Consider the following 14502-nt stretch of genomic DNA (forward strand, 5'->3'; position numbering starts at 1 on the left):
TCATGGGGACATTTAGTCAGTGCGAGAGCGTTACGGAGATGCTGAACAAGCTCCAGTGGCGGACACTTCAAGAAAGGCGTTACGCAATACGGAGAGGTTTATTATCGAAATTACGAGAGAGCACATTCCGGGAAGAGATGGGCAACATATTACTACCGCCCACATATATCTCGCGTAATGATCACAACGAAAAGATCCGAGAAATTAGAGCAAATACGGAGACTTACAAGCAGTCGTTCTTCCCACGCACAATGCGTGAATGGAACAGGGAAGGGGGGATCAGATAGTGGTACAATAAGTACCCTCCGCCACACACCGTAAGGTGGCTCGCGGAGTATAGATGTAGATGTAGATGAATGTAGCCACTGTACATGACCGCTGGCAGCGGTGGTCACGAGCATGCACAGTCGCAAGAAGGCTGGTCTCCGGATGGCCTCGGGCAATGCTAGTTGGGAAGACCATCGTGCTCGGAGTATGGCTCTGCAATTTGAGCAGCACCACAGTGACACAATGGACTAGTACAAATCGGCTATTTCAAGAGCAGCTCCGATCCAGACGCCCTGTAATGTGCATTCCACTGATCCGAACCCCCCACCATTTGCAACTTCAGTGGTGTCAAGCGAGAGCTCATTGCAGGCCAGGATGGAGGTCTGTTGTGTTTTCTTATGACATCTGGTTCTGCTCAATTGGTTCAAGTGGCTCTGAGCACTATGGGACTTAAGATATGAGGTCATCACTCCCCTAGAACTTAGAACTTCTTAAACCTAACTACCCTAAGGACATCACACACATCCATGCCCGAGGCAGGATTCAAACCTGCGACCGTACAGTCGCACCGTTCCGGACAGAAGCGCCTAAAACCGCTCGGCCACCGCGGCTGGCAATTGGTTCTGCCTCGGTGCCACTGATGGCCGTGTGTTGGTTACGAGAAGGCCAGATGAGGGCCTACAACCAACCCCTCTGCGTGCTAGACACACTGGACCTACACTTGCAGTTATGGTTGGGGGTGCAATTTCGTATGACAGCAGGAGAACGCTTACTGTTATCCCACGCACGCTGACAGAAAATTTGTGCATCATTCTGGTGATTCGACCTGTTGACCTAGCATTCGTGAACAGAATTCTGGGGGGTGTCTTTCACCGGGATAACGCTCGCCCACATATCGCTGTTTTATAACCCAACATGCTCTACAGAGTGTCGACATGTTGTCTTGGTCTGCTCGATCACTATATCTGTCTCCAATCGAGCACATATGGGACATCATCAGACGTCTCCAACGTCACCCACCAACAACGTTAACCGTTTATATATTGACGGATGTAGTGCAACAGGCATGGATCTCCATCGGACAAATTGACAAAACAGCGCATGCACGTTTGCATGTTTACATTAAACATTCCGCCCGTCACACCGGTTATTAATGTACCAGCATCTTACATTCGCGATGACTTATCTCGCGCTTACATTGACCTGTGATCTTGCAATGTTAAGCACTTAAATATATTACCTACACAAATGTATTCCCGAAATTCCATGACTCTACATTAATTATTTTCGGTGTTGCGATTTTTTCCCGTCAGTGTTTAACTTTAATACTTGACTTGTTAGTGTATTAAACCAATAACATAAGATTATAGCTCTTGATAAGTGAATTACGACAAATTTTCAAAATTTTAAATTCTGTCAATACTGTACGAAGAATTGAAAATCAAATTTTTGTTGCCCCTGGAAGCTGTTAGAAGGGCAAACTGCAATGGGAACTGTGCTGCAGGTTAGCTGTTTGGTAATACTGATGAGCTTCGTCAATGATGGATCAGTCTTATGGGGGTGTATGGATGTCTCATTGCAGCATTGAATTTTTTTTGTTGGGTTGCCTGAAAGACTCCATCTGTGTGTCTCACTTTCCGTCAACTTGGGTGAACTGTGACACCGTATAACAATAGGAGTGAATGCAGTCACTAGAGACATCCGTCCAGTGGAAGGCACATTGAGACCTTTGTGAAATCTCAATGTAGAATTATCTTATACGCCAGGTGGTTATTAGTGGCGTTGGTGGTGGTGATATTTTCGTACATAACATTGATAAAACTGTAGAAAAAGCGAGTTTTACAACAGCCCGAGATGCGCGTCTGGGTAGGGAATGAAATGTACGAGAGGCGTTCAGTAAGTAATGCAACACATTTTTTCTCGCTTCAGCTTCAGCCCCTATAGTTTCATGAATTTTCGATTGGTGGCGGGTCTATACCTAGCCTTCAGAATGGCGTCCGTAAGGAGATGCGTTCCATGCAGAGAGCTCTCATTGAGTTTCTTTTGGCGCAAAACCGAAGCATCACAGATATTCATAGGCGCTTGCAGAACGTCTATGGAGACGTGGCAGTGAACGGAAGCACGGCGTGTTTTTGATCGAGGGGCCTCTCATCATTGCAACAAGGTCGCGCCAACTTGTCCGATCAGCCGCGTGCCGGCAAGGAAAATGTTACAAAAATGCAAAGGACTTCCCCTTCTCCATGACAACGCAAAGTCTCACATAGATCAGCGCACCTGAGAGAGGCTTACACAACTTCATTGGATTGTTCTTTCTCATTCACCCAACAGCCCGGATCTCGCACTTTCCGATTTCCATCTGTTTGGCCCAAGGAAGGATGTACTCCGTGGGAAGTAGTACGTGAATGATGGGGAGGTTACTGATACAGCAAGACGTTGGCTTCGACGTCGACAAGGTATAATGGCACACTTACGGCCCATAGGCCCTCCCAGTATGATGGCGTAAGGCCGCCGCATCGAACGGAAATTATGATGGAAAACAGGGTTTTGTAATGGTTCAAATGGCTCTGAGCACTATGGGACTCAACATCTATGGTCATCAGTCCCCTAGAACTTAGAACTACTTAAACCTAACTAACCTAAGGACAGCACACAACACCCAGCCATCACGAGGCAGAGAAAATCCCCGACCCCGCCGGGAATCGAACCCGGGAACCCGGGCGTGGGAAGCGAGAACACTACCGCACGACCACGAGATGCGGGCAGGGTTTTGTAGTCAAAAGTGTGGGGAATAATATGGTGTATTGGAATCCTGAATAAAACTAACAATGAAGTGGTAAAGTACTCCATAATGGGAATTTTGGTGACGATATTGACTTATTCAGAACGTTCTGCAACGTGGAAAACGACACAGCACCGAAGCTGAAATCGTTATAGGTACAGAAAGCTGGCTTAAGCCAGAGATAAATTCTGCCGAAATTTTTACAAAGGTACAGATGGTGTTTAGAAAGGATAGAGTGCATGCAACCGGTGGTGGAGTGTTCGTCGCTGTTAGTAGTAGTTTATCCTGTAGTGAAGTAGAAGTGGAGAGTTCCTGTGAATTATTATGGGTGGAGGTTACACTAAACAACTGAACTAGGTTAATAATTGGCTCCTTTTACCGACCTCCCGACTCAACAGCATTAGTGGCAGAACAACTGAGAGAAAATTTGGAATACATTTCACATAAATTTTCTCAGCATGTTATAGTCTTAGGTGGAGATTTCAATTTACCAGATATAGACTGGGACACTCAGATGTTTAGGACGGGTGGTAGGGACAGAGCATCGAGTGACATTATACTGAGTGCACTATCCGAAAATTACCTCGAGCAATTAAACAGAGAACCGACTCGTGGAGATAACATCTTGGACCTACTGATAACAAACAGACCCGAACTTTTCGACTCTGTATGTACAGAACAGGGAATCAGTGATCATAAGGCCGTTGCAGCATCCCTGAATATGGAAGTTAATAGGAATATAAAAAAAGGGAGGAAGGTTTATCTGTTTAGCAAGAGTAATAGAAGGCAGATTTCAGACTACCTAACAGATCAAAACGAAAATTTCTGTTCCAACACTGACAATGTTGAGTGTTTATGGAAAAAGTTCAAGGCAATCGTAAAATGCGTTTTAGACAGGTACGTGCCGAGTAAAACTGTGAGGGATGGGAAAAACCCACCGTGGTACAACAACAAAGTTAGGAAACTACTGCAAAAGCAAAGAGAGCTCCACTCTAAGTTTAAACGCAGCCAAAACCTCTCAGACAAACAGAAGCTAAACGATGTCAAAGTTAGCGTAAGGAGGGCTATGCGTGAAGCGTTCAGTGAATTCGAAAGTAAAATTCTATGTACCGACTTGACAGAAAATCCTAGGAAGTTCTGGTCTTACGTTAAATCAGTAAGTGGCTCGAAACAGCATATCCAGACACTACGGGATGATGATGGCATTGAAACAGAGGATGACACGCGTAAAGCTGAAATACTAAACACCTTTTTCCAAAGCTGTTTCACAGAGGAAGACCGCACTGCAGTTCCTTCTCTAAATCCTCGCACAAACGAAAAAATGGCTGACATCGAAATAAGTGTCCAAGGAATAGAAAAGCAACTGGAATCACTCAATAGAGGAAAGTCCACTGGACCTGATGGGATACCAATTCGATTCTACACAGAGTACGCGAAAGAACTTGCCCCCCTTCTTCTAACAGCCGTGTACCACAAGTCTCTAGAGGAACGGAGGGTTCCAAATGATTGGAAAAGAGCACAGGTAGTCCCAGTCTTCAAGAAGGGTCGTCGAGCAGATGCGCAAAACTATAGACCTATATCTCTGACGTCGATCTCTTGTAGAATTTTAGAACATGTTTTTTGCTCGCGTATCATGTCATTTCTGGAAACCCAGAATCTACTATGTAGGAATCAACATGGATTCCGGAAACAGCGATCGTGTGAGACCCAACTCACTTTATTTGTTCATGAGACCCAGAAAATATTAGATACAGGCTCCCAGGTAGATGCTATTTTTCTTGACTTCCGGAAGGCGTTCGATACAGTTCCGCACTGTCGCCTGCTAAACAAAGTAAGAGCCTACGGAATATCAGACCAGCTGTGTGGCTGGATTGAAGAGTTTTTAGCAAACAGAACACAGCATGTTGTTATCAATGGAGAGACGTCTACAGACGTTAAAGTAACCTCTGGCGTGCCACAGGGGAGTGTTATGGGACCATTGCTTTTCACAATATATATAAATGACCTAGTAGATAGTGTCGGAAGTTCCATGCGGCTTTTTGCGGATGATGCTGTAGTATACAGAGAAGTTGCAGCATTAGAAAATTGTAGCGAAATGCAGGAAGATCTGCAGCGGATAGGCACTTGGTGCAGGGAGTGGCAACTGACCCTTAACATAGACAAATGTAATGTATTGCGAATACATAGAAAGAAGGATCCTTTATTGTATGATTATATGATAGCGGAACAAACACTGGTAGCAGTTACTTCTGTAAAATATCTGGGAGTATGCGTGCGGAACGATTTGAAGTGGAATGATCATATAAAATTAATTGTTGGTAAGGCGGGTACCAGGTTGAGATTCATTGGGAGAGTGCTTAGAAAATGTAGTCCATCAACAAAGGAGGTGGCTTACAAAACACTCGTTCGACCTATACTTGAGTATTGCTCATCAGTGTGGGATCCATACCAGATCGGTCTGACGGAGGAGATAGAGAAGATCCAAAGAAGAGCGGCACGTTTCGTCACAGGGTTATTTGGTAACCGTGATAGCGTTACGGAGATGTTTAATAAACTCAAGTGGCAGACTCTGCAAGAGAGGCGCTCTGCATCGCGGTGCAACTTGCTCGCCAGGTTTCGAGAGGGTGCGTTTCTGGATGAGGTATCGAATATATTGCTTCCCCCTACTTATACCTCCCGAGGAGATCACGAATGTAAAATTAGAGAGATTAGAGCGCGCACGGAGGCTTTCAGACAGTCGTTCTTCCCGCGAACCATACGCGACTGGAACAGGAAAGGGAGGTAATGACAGTGGCACGTAAAGTGCCCTCCGCCACACACCGTTGGGTGGCTTGCGGAGTATCGATGTAGATGTAGATGTAGAATACTTCCTTGAGAATTGTGCGGAAAGGTCTGCACTGTTTAGCAGGTTTAATTTCCAAGACACTTCCAACAAAACTCGGAAAACTGATCGGCATTCCCCAAGTCTTCATATCCAAACTGAAAGGTTACCTTCTGCACACTTCTTCAGTCTTCTTCATAGTCGCCATAGAAGTTCAAACATATGTTGTACTGTGACACCACCATCTTTACCCATTCTTCAAAGAATGGTGCTGCCTGCTGCTAGAGTCATTTGTTTATAGAATATTTGAGCTATCCGTCGGTCTTGAAGTTCTGAGTAGCCAACCAGGACTTAATCTTGGAAAAGAGGGGAAAGACGCTCGGTGCCAAATCGGTACTATGAGGACGTTTCCAGAATGAAACTTTCATTCTGCGGCGGACTTTGCGCTGACATGAAATTTCTTGGTAGACTAAAACTGTATGCTGGTCCGGCACATAGTTTTAATCTGCAAGGAAATTTTATACGGGGGATGTTGACAAATCTTCTAGCCACAAAATTGGACTTTATCCTTCGTTCGTTTCGCAGTATGGGTTCACGCATTGTCAGGAAGGAGAATGATTTCTTCGGTAATTGTACCGTCCCGTTTGTTTTGAACTGACCTTTGGAGTTTCGTAAGAGTCTCGTAGCTTGTGATGTCAGTATTCTCACGCGTTATTCTCATGAAATGTGTTGTGAGAATTCTTTTGCGATCCTGAAAAGCTGTAAGCGCTATATCTCTTCGTGGAATGGCTGAAGGAATGTTAAGCAGGACCCGTTGTTTCAGTTTTGTGAACATCGGTTAGGCATTTTGGTACCCACTGCACACAGAACTTATGGTACCTAACCTCTCTGCGGCAGTGAACAGGATTGTCGTTGAAATCTGAGTCACGTCTTCAGAAGCTCGGAAATGTGAACCAACTTCGGGCATGCATAATTTGGTCAACATGCAACATCGGTGATATTTGAATGCCTTTCTCAACCACCTTCATCATGCACATCTATATGACCAGCCTTAATTTTCTGACCTACTCATTAACAACACACATCACTCATAACCCGATGCCCATATACAAGACATGGATATCGGTGTCAGTGATCCTTCTGATTGCAGGAAGCGAATTACAGAACGTATCTCGCAAGTGATCGGAGAAGCAATAACGTCGTCCATTTCAGTCGGTTGCTGCTTATACACTGAGAAACGCAAGAGAATGCTGCCTGACGCAAAGTTACCTTCAGGGTCTCCTGATTCAACCACGCAAGCGCCACGAAGCGAGAAGCATTTGTATATTTTTAAGACTTTCGCGCTAGCGCGTGCCATCGGTAGCACAAGCTGGACCCTCCCATGGGGCAGCGTGTACCACCTGTGACTCACGCTCGACTCTGCCTAATATGCTACGAGCAATGCACGAACGTATGATGTATTATGTACCTGACAGGCACAGCTAACAACTGTGTATACGTTTTGTGTGACCCTTGAATGAGAGAGCAATCTGAACAAATGAGATATCACATGTTGTTGTTGTTGTTGTGGTGGTCTTCAGTCCTAAGACTGGTTTGATGCAGCTCTCCATGCTACTCCATCCTGTGCAAGCTTCTTCATCTCCCAGTACCTACTGCAGCCTACATCCTTCTGAATCTGCTTAGTGTATTCATCTCTTGGTCTCCATCTACGATTTTTACCCTCCACGCTGCCCTCCAATACTAAATTGGTGAGCCCTCGATGTCTCAGAACATGTCCTACCAACCGATCCCTTCTTCTAGTCAAGTTGTGGCACAAGCTACTCTTCTCCCCAATTCTATTCAATACCTCCTCATTTGTTATGTGATCTACCCATCTAATCTTTGGCATTCTTCTGTAGCACCACATTTCAAAAGCTACACACCATACAAATACTTTCAGAAACGACTTCCTGACATTTAAATATATACTGGATGTTAACAGATTTTTCTTCTTCAGAAACGCTTTCCTTGGCATTGCCAGTCTACATTTTATATCCTCTCTATTTCGAGCATCATCAGTTATTTTGCTCCCCAAATAGCAAAACTCCTTTACTACTTTAAGTGTCTCATTTCCTAATCTAATTCCCTGAGCATCACCCGTTTAATTCGACTACATTCCATTATCCTCGTTTTACTTTTGTTGATGTTCATCTTATACCCTCCTTTCAAGACACTGTCCATTCCGTTCAACTGCTCTTCCAAGTTCTTTGCTGTCTCTGACTGAATTACAATGTCATCGGCGAACCTCAAAGTTTTTATTTCTTCTCCATGGATTTTAATACTTACTCCGAGCCGGCTGCGGTAGTCTAGCGGTTCAGGCGCTCGTCCGGAACCGCGCGACTGCTACGGTCGCAGGTTCGAATCCTGCCTCGGGCATGGATGTGTGTGATGTCCTTAGGTTAGTTAGGTTTAAGTAGTTCTAAGTTCTAGGGGACTGATGACCTCAGCAGTTAAGTCCCATAGTGCTCAGAGCCATTTGAACCATTTGAACTTACTCCGAAATTTTCTTTTGTTTCCTTTATTGCTTGCTCAATATACAGCTTGAATAACATCGGGGAGTGGCTACAACCCTGTCTCACTCCCTTCCCAACCACTGCTTCCCTTTCATACCCCTCGACTCTAATAACTGCCATGTGGTTTCTGTACAAATTGCAAATAGCCTTTCGCTCCCTGTATTTTACCCCTGCCACCTTCAGAATTTGAAAGAGAGTATTCCAGTCAACATTGTCAAAAGCTTTCTCTAAGTCTACAAATGCTAGAAACGTAGGTTTGCCTTTCCTTAATCTTTCTTCTAAGATAAGTCGTAGGGTCAGTATTGCCTCACGTGTTCCAACATTACTACGGAATCCAAACTGATCTTCCCCGAGGTCGGCTTCTATCAGTTTTTCCATTCGTCTGAGGTATTTTGCAGCTGTGACTTATTAAACTGATAGTTCGGTAATTTTCACATCTGTCAACACCTGTTTTCTTTGGGATTGGAATTATTATATTTCCTTGAAGTCTGAGGGTATTTCGCCTGTCTCATAAATCTTGCTCATCAGATAGTAGAGTTTTGTCAGGACTGGCTCTTCCAAAGTTGTCAGTAGATATCACATAATTTGTGATTAATTTGGTCTAACATTGTTTTATGTGATACCCTGTTGTTTTAAAAGAATGGAGTTCCAAAATAAATGGTCAGTATATTAAAATAGTAGCCTAGGGCGTTTGAACACGACAGCCGCCCCACAGTGAGAAAGAGGAAATTTAGCGCCGACAGATGGAAGATGCAGGAAAGCATGAATACCTGCACCACTCTACAGCGAGAAACAATGCTCATCGCCGGCGTTAACAGGCGATGAAACGCCGTGACTGTCAACAATTTCTATGCATAAATTTGGAATTTGGCTCAAAGGTGCCTATAACTTCCCTCTGTATTGGTGCAAAAGCGTGGTACCCTGCGATGTCACTCTCGGAGAAGCTTCAAACAGCAAAGTGTCGACACAGCTCAGAAGTTTATGTGAGCTGTAATGTGAATTCATGATGTTACATTCGCACCTAATTCCACTAAAATTCTACCAACGCCACCGTGGACGTATCTCACAATGGGGAGGTCGTCACAGCCCCTCTTAACGATATTTCGTCCCTTCTTTTGACGCTTCTTCGATGGAGGTCAGAACTGCGACATTCAGCGCTGAAATCGCGATGGCGGTTTATCGTATCGCGACATTGCTGCTCGCGTTGGTCGAGATCCAATGACTGTTGGCAGAATATGCAATCGGTGGGTTCAGAAGGGTAATACGGAACGCCGTGCTGGATCCCAACGGCCTCGTATCACTAGCAGTCGAGATGACAGGCATCTTATACGCATGGCTGCAACGGATCGTACAGCCACGTCTCGATCCCTGAGTCAAGAAATGGGGACGTTTGCAAGACAACAACTATCTGCACGAACAGTTCGACGACGTTTGTAGCAGCATGGACTATCAGCTCGGTGACCATGGCTGTGCTTACCCTTGACGTTGCATCACAGACAGGAGCGCCTGCGCTGGTGTACTCAACGACGAACCTGGGTGCACCGAATGGCAAAACGTCATTGTTTCGGATGAATCCAGATTCTGGTTACAGCATCATGATGGTCCATCCGTGTTTGGCGACATTGCGGTGAACGCACATTGGAAGCGTGTATTCGTCATCGCTATACTGGCGTATCACCTGGGGTGATGGTATGGGGTGCCATTGGTTACACGTCTCGGTCACCTCTTGTTCGCATTGAACAGTGGACGTTACATTTCAGATGTGTTACGCCCCGTGGCTCTACCCTTCATTCGATCCCTTCGAAACGCTACATTTCAGCAGGATAATGCACGACCGGATGTTGCAGGTCCTGTATGGGCCTTTCTGGATACAGAAAATGTTCGACTGCTGCCCAAGCCAGCACATTCTCCAGATCTCTCACCAACTGAAAACGTGTGGTCAATAGTGGCCGATCAGTTGGCTCGTCACAATACGCCAGTCACTACTCCTGATGAAGTTTGGTATCATGTTGAAACTGCATGGGCAGCTGTACCTGTACACGCCATCCAAGCTCTGCTTGACTCAATGCCCAGGTGTATCAAGGTCGTTATTACGGCCAGAGGTGGTTGTTCTGGGTACTTATTTCTCAGGATCTATGCACCCAAATTGGGTGAAAATGTAATCACATGTCGGTTCCAGTATAGTATATTTGTCCAATGAATACCCGCTTATCATCTGCATTTCTATTTGGTGTAGCAATTTTTAATGGCCAGTAGTGTATATTGAAATTTGCTGTTGAAGCGTCACTGAGCCCGAGATGACGCCGCAGTTGCTACACCTTAGTTCCAGTACGGAGGAAAGTTGTAGACACCTTTGAGAGAAATTTCAAAGTCACGTGTCGCAATGAGAGACAATTACAGAGTTTCGAAAAAGTGATCATTTAATCGTGTTGCGCAGTGTAGCTGCGTCTCTCCGAGATGCCACCGTCAACAGCGAAACGTTATTCATGTTTTCGTGTTTGGTTTGAAGGTGCGGCGCAGCCGAGCAGCGGGACCGTAGACGGCGATTTCGGCTCGTCGGAGCCGGCTGCGCCTGCGTCGCCGTCGCCCTCTCCGTCGACGTCGTCGATGTCGATGCCGCATCACACGCCCAGCCTGAGCCGCCGCATGCTGCCCGACGCCGGGCGCCGGCTGTCGCGCACCTCGTCCGTGCGCGACGACCGGCCGCTGCCGGCGCGCTGGGCGCCGCAGGTGGACGCCTCGCTGCCGCCCGCGCCGCGCCGCAGCGGCTCCGGCTCGTCGTGCGGCTCGCTGCCGCCTCTGCCGCTGCCGCTGCCGCGCCGCCGCACGCTGCTGCCGCCCGTCTCCTACCGCGCCAGGGAGCGACTCTCGGTCGCCGGCATCGACGACACGCTGGAGCGGATCCGCGCCGAGCGCAGCGCCGTCGGCCTGGGCGTAGGGACTGGCGCGGGCGAGGCGTTTGCCGACCGCTACCGGCCCAGCCACATCCCCGCCGTGTCGCGCTTCCCCCGGCGCTCCGCCTCTTTCACCCAGGACTACGACTACGGCCGGAGGGCCTTCGATAACACCGCACCCCAGGAGCACAGGCGCGGCGACGCGCACTCCGCCAACTCGCCGGATAGGTCAGTGCTGGGAAAATTCCTGCGCCAAGACCCGCACCAGCCCGGCGGCCCTGTTCCGGAAGAGAAGAAGACTGGTAGCACCACTTCGGAGTCCGCCGCCGCCACCACCTCCGAGGGGGTGGATGCCGTGACGAAGAAAAAGACACGCAAGATATCGCGGTTCTTGCGCCCCGATTTCTTCGACACGCCCAGAGAGGAAAGCGTGTACGCCAAGGAGAAAGAGGCTCAGAAATCGGCGGAGGCGGAAGCTAAGAAGGCGAAGAGGCTGGCTAGGCGAGCTGCTCTGCTCGAGAAGAAGCAGGCAGAAATGTCTAAGGAAACGAAATCTGAGACCAAAACGCCCGACGGCCCAGCAGTCGGCGCCCCCCAGCAGAGTCCTGGCGACGCGTCAGCTCCCGAGTCTAGCGGTGTCGCCAACGGAAAACCTGAAACCGGCAAGAACCGCTTCCTGCATTCGCTCGAGAAGAAACTGGAGAAGCTCCGTTCTGGCGGTGGAGACACCGCAGTGTCGAGTCGCGTGGAGCAGGCCATCAACTCGCTGAGGAAGCAGAGTGCGACGACCGATGTCCCGTCTGAGTCCGCACTGCTCAAGCGCGCCGTCTCTGTCGACGACGTCCGCCTTCCGTCGTCCGCGAGACCCGTCTCGTCGGTGCTCGGACTGCTGCGGCGAATGGAGGGTTCCTCGGGTAGGCGGACGCAGTCTGTGTATGCTGGCGCCACGAGCGATACTGTGCTATTGGGTGACTGTGCCGCCAGAGAAAAGCAGAAGCCCGAGAGGAAGAGAAAGGACGCGGACACGACAGCCTCTGTGCACAGTGCCAAGCCCTCGGCAGACGAACTTTTACCGGCAGTTGCCGGTGGAATCGGGACTAAGAGGGATCACAAGTTGCAGCCGAACAAGAGCATCAGGAAGGACGACATCTCTGACCAAACTCAATCTGACGGGAAGCGACAGACACAGAAGATTTCCTTTGGGCACCAACCTAACCGTAAAAAGGAAAACGTGGACGTTCAAAACCCATATTCAGAAGATAAAAGTGTCACTAAGGATACATCTACGAATGACAAGTCATCAAAAACAACAGAAAACGCAAAATCATCATCATGTGTAAGTTCCTCAATTTCAGGAGCAGCCAAATGTAACGAGAGTTCCAACACACGTGATGTGCTGACATCATCTACAGGCGCCCATCGCCAGTCAGCAATCAGCAATGCCCCTCTCAAGGTAAAAGAAGAAAACATTTCCAAAACTAAAAGTCAAAGCGCGAAGGATAACGACGCTCTCACATGCCCAAATGCTGAAACAACTACATCGGAACAGAATATCATCACCAAGCGAGCTCCCAACCAGAAGGCACAATATAACAAAATAAATGAAACTGTCAGACCTGTCTTGAGAGACAATAATTACAGCTGCAGTAGTTACGCCACTGGGAGTCCAGGATATGTGCCACGACTATCGAAAGACAGTAGCAACGCCATTGCTGCAGGGAACATGACTGCTACAGAGACAGTTAAACGCCAACTCGAACAAGGAGGGAATATATTCAATGATGTTTCAGCAAACAGTAACCGGAGGGATGTGGGGAAGCTCACACTAAATTTACCAAAGATAGAGCTGCAAGGCACCAACCACTACTCTCATCTAAGTCCCCTTGGCCAGGAGGATTACGCATCAACACTATCACCCGCGGACGAGTCGGAAAGCATTGATTCTTGGTCCGTTTGCTCCGATTTGGAAAGTCGTGATTTCTCCCTGTCGTCTTATCCAAAGACGCCATCTCCTGTACTGGAAGACGAAACAGTTGAAGAAAGGATACGTCGCAAGAGTTTCTACACACGGTTCAATGATATAAGGAGGAAAAGTCACAGGAAATCTTCATCTGGACATTTACTGGGGCTAAAAGAGAGTGTCTCAAGGAAGTCCAGCTTCTCAGATGCGCCGTCGCTAGCTATGCATCCAAAGAAGGCCACACGCAGCCAGTCACTTTACAATCCCAGCGATATAGAAGCATTTACCGACAGTAAGGCCACTACCTACGACTCGGGATCACTTATGGAAGGTGTGAACATCATGAAAGCAACTACGCCATCCGCCCACACCAACACTGGCATACTGCAGAATGGATGTGGCAAGAAGGAATCAGCTCCCTCAGATGCAGTTAACAGTGATCGCGATCCGCAGTTCGCTGCTTCAGCGCAGGACAGTGTCAGGCGTGAGAGTAGCAAGACCTGTCCTGAAATTAATGGCCAGAAAGAGGATTCCCTTGAAATCCAAACTGACAATCATAGGATACCGACAGTTTCTCGATCAAAACTGCCGACTCTCGACAGGGTGAAAAAGAGTGAAGTAGGTAGTGCTAAATTCAAACCAAATAAGTGAGAAGTGCAGCGTAAAAAGAACTACTCAAAGTTGTTTAGAATAAAAATATTACTTCGCACTGTGCATTAAAATATTGTCTGCAACAGAAGAATGGTTTGAAAACAAATTGTTGACGTTGTTGAATCCAGTACTCTTTCAAATTTGAAATAGAGTTTTTATATGCAAGTCATTGTTTCTAATTGTGATATTGGCTGTTATAGATTTGTCAGATTTACATTTCGAAGCGTTTCATCATCTACAGTCACATGTGCTAAGAAAGGAAAAAACTTTAATAAATTTGTATAAAAAGCAATTTCTATTTGTTTCTTACTTGGTTTTTGTTAAGTGTTACCAGTTAACAAGTGGCGTGTCGTGATATGAGTGATAGGTAGTTTGACTCTCGCGATGAACAGGCGACGCTGTTGAGATCTACGATTCCAGCGAAGTATCCACCTGCAAGCGATTTTCAGTGGTTTGTGAAGTATACATACTATTTTATCAAAAGTATCCGAAGACCCATCAGTGGACATTAATATAGGGCGAGTCCACTCTTCGCCTTTATGAAGGCTTGAACTCTGCTGGGGATATTTTCAATGAGA

The 14502-nt window shown here is 47.1% G+C and overlaps 1 protein-coding gene across 1 annotated transcript in view; it reads left to right on the plus strand.

Moving 5' to 3' along the window:
* LOC124794057 (serine/threonine-protein kinase par-1) overlaps window positions 1–11060 on the plus strand; it is a 381725-nt gene extending 370665 nt beyond the window's left edge. Inside the window, exon 21 of the mRNA XM_047258068.1 lies at window positions 10929–11060. The gene's annotated coding sequence lies outside the window, so the exon portion shown is untranslated. The remainder of the gene's footprint in view (window positions 1–10928) is intronic.
* Window positions 11061–14502: the final 3442 nt, after the last annotated feature.

This window comes from Schistocerca piceifrons, chromosome 1 (assembly GCF_021461385.2).
Source record: "Schistocerca piceifrons isolate TAMUIC-IGC-003096 chromosome 1, iqSchPice1.1, whole genome shotgun sequence".
Classification (NCBI taxonomy): domain Eukaryota; kingdom Metazoa; phylum Arthropoda; class Insecta; order Orthoptera; family Acrididae; genus Schistocerca; species Schistocerca piceifrons.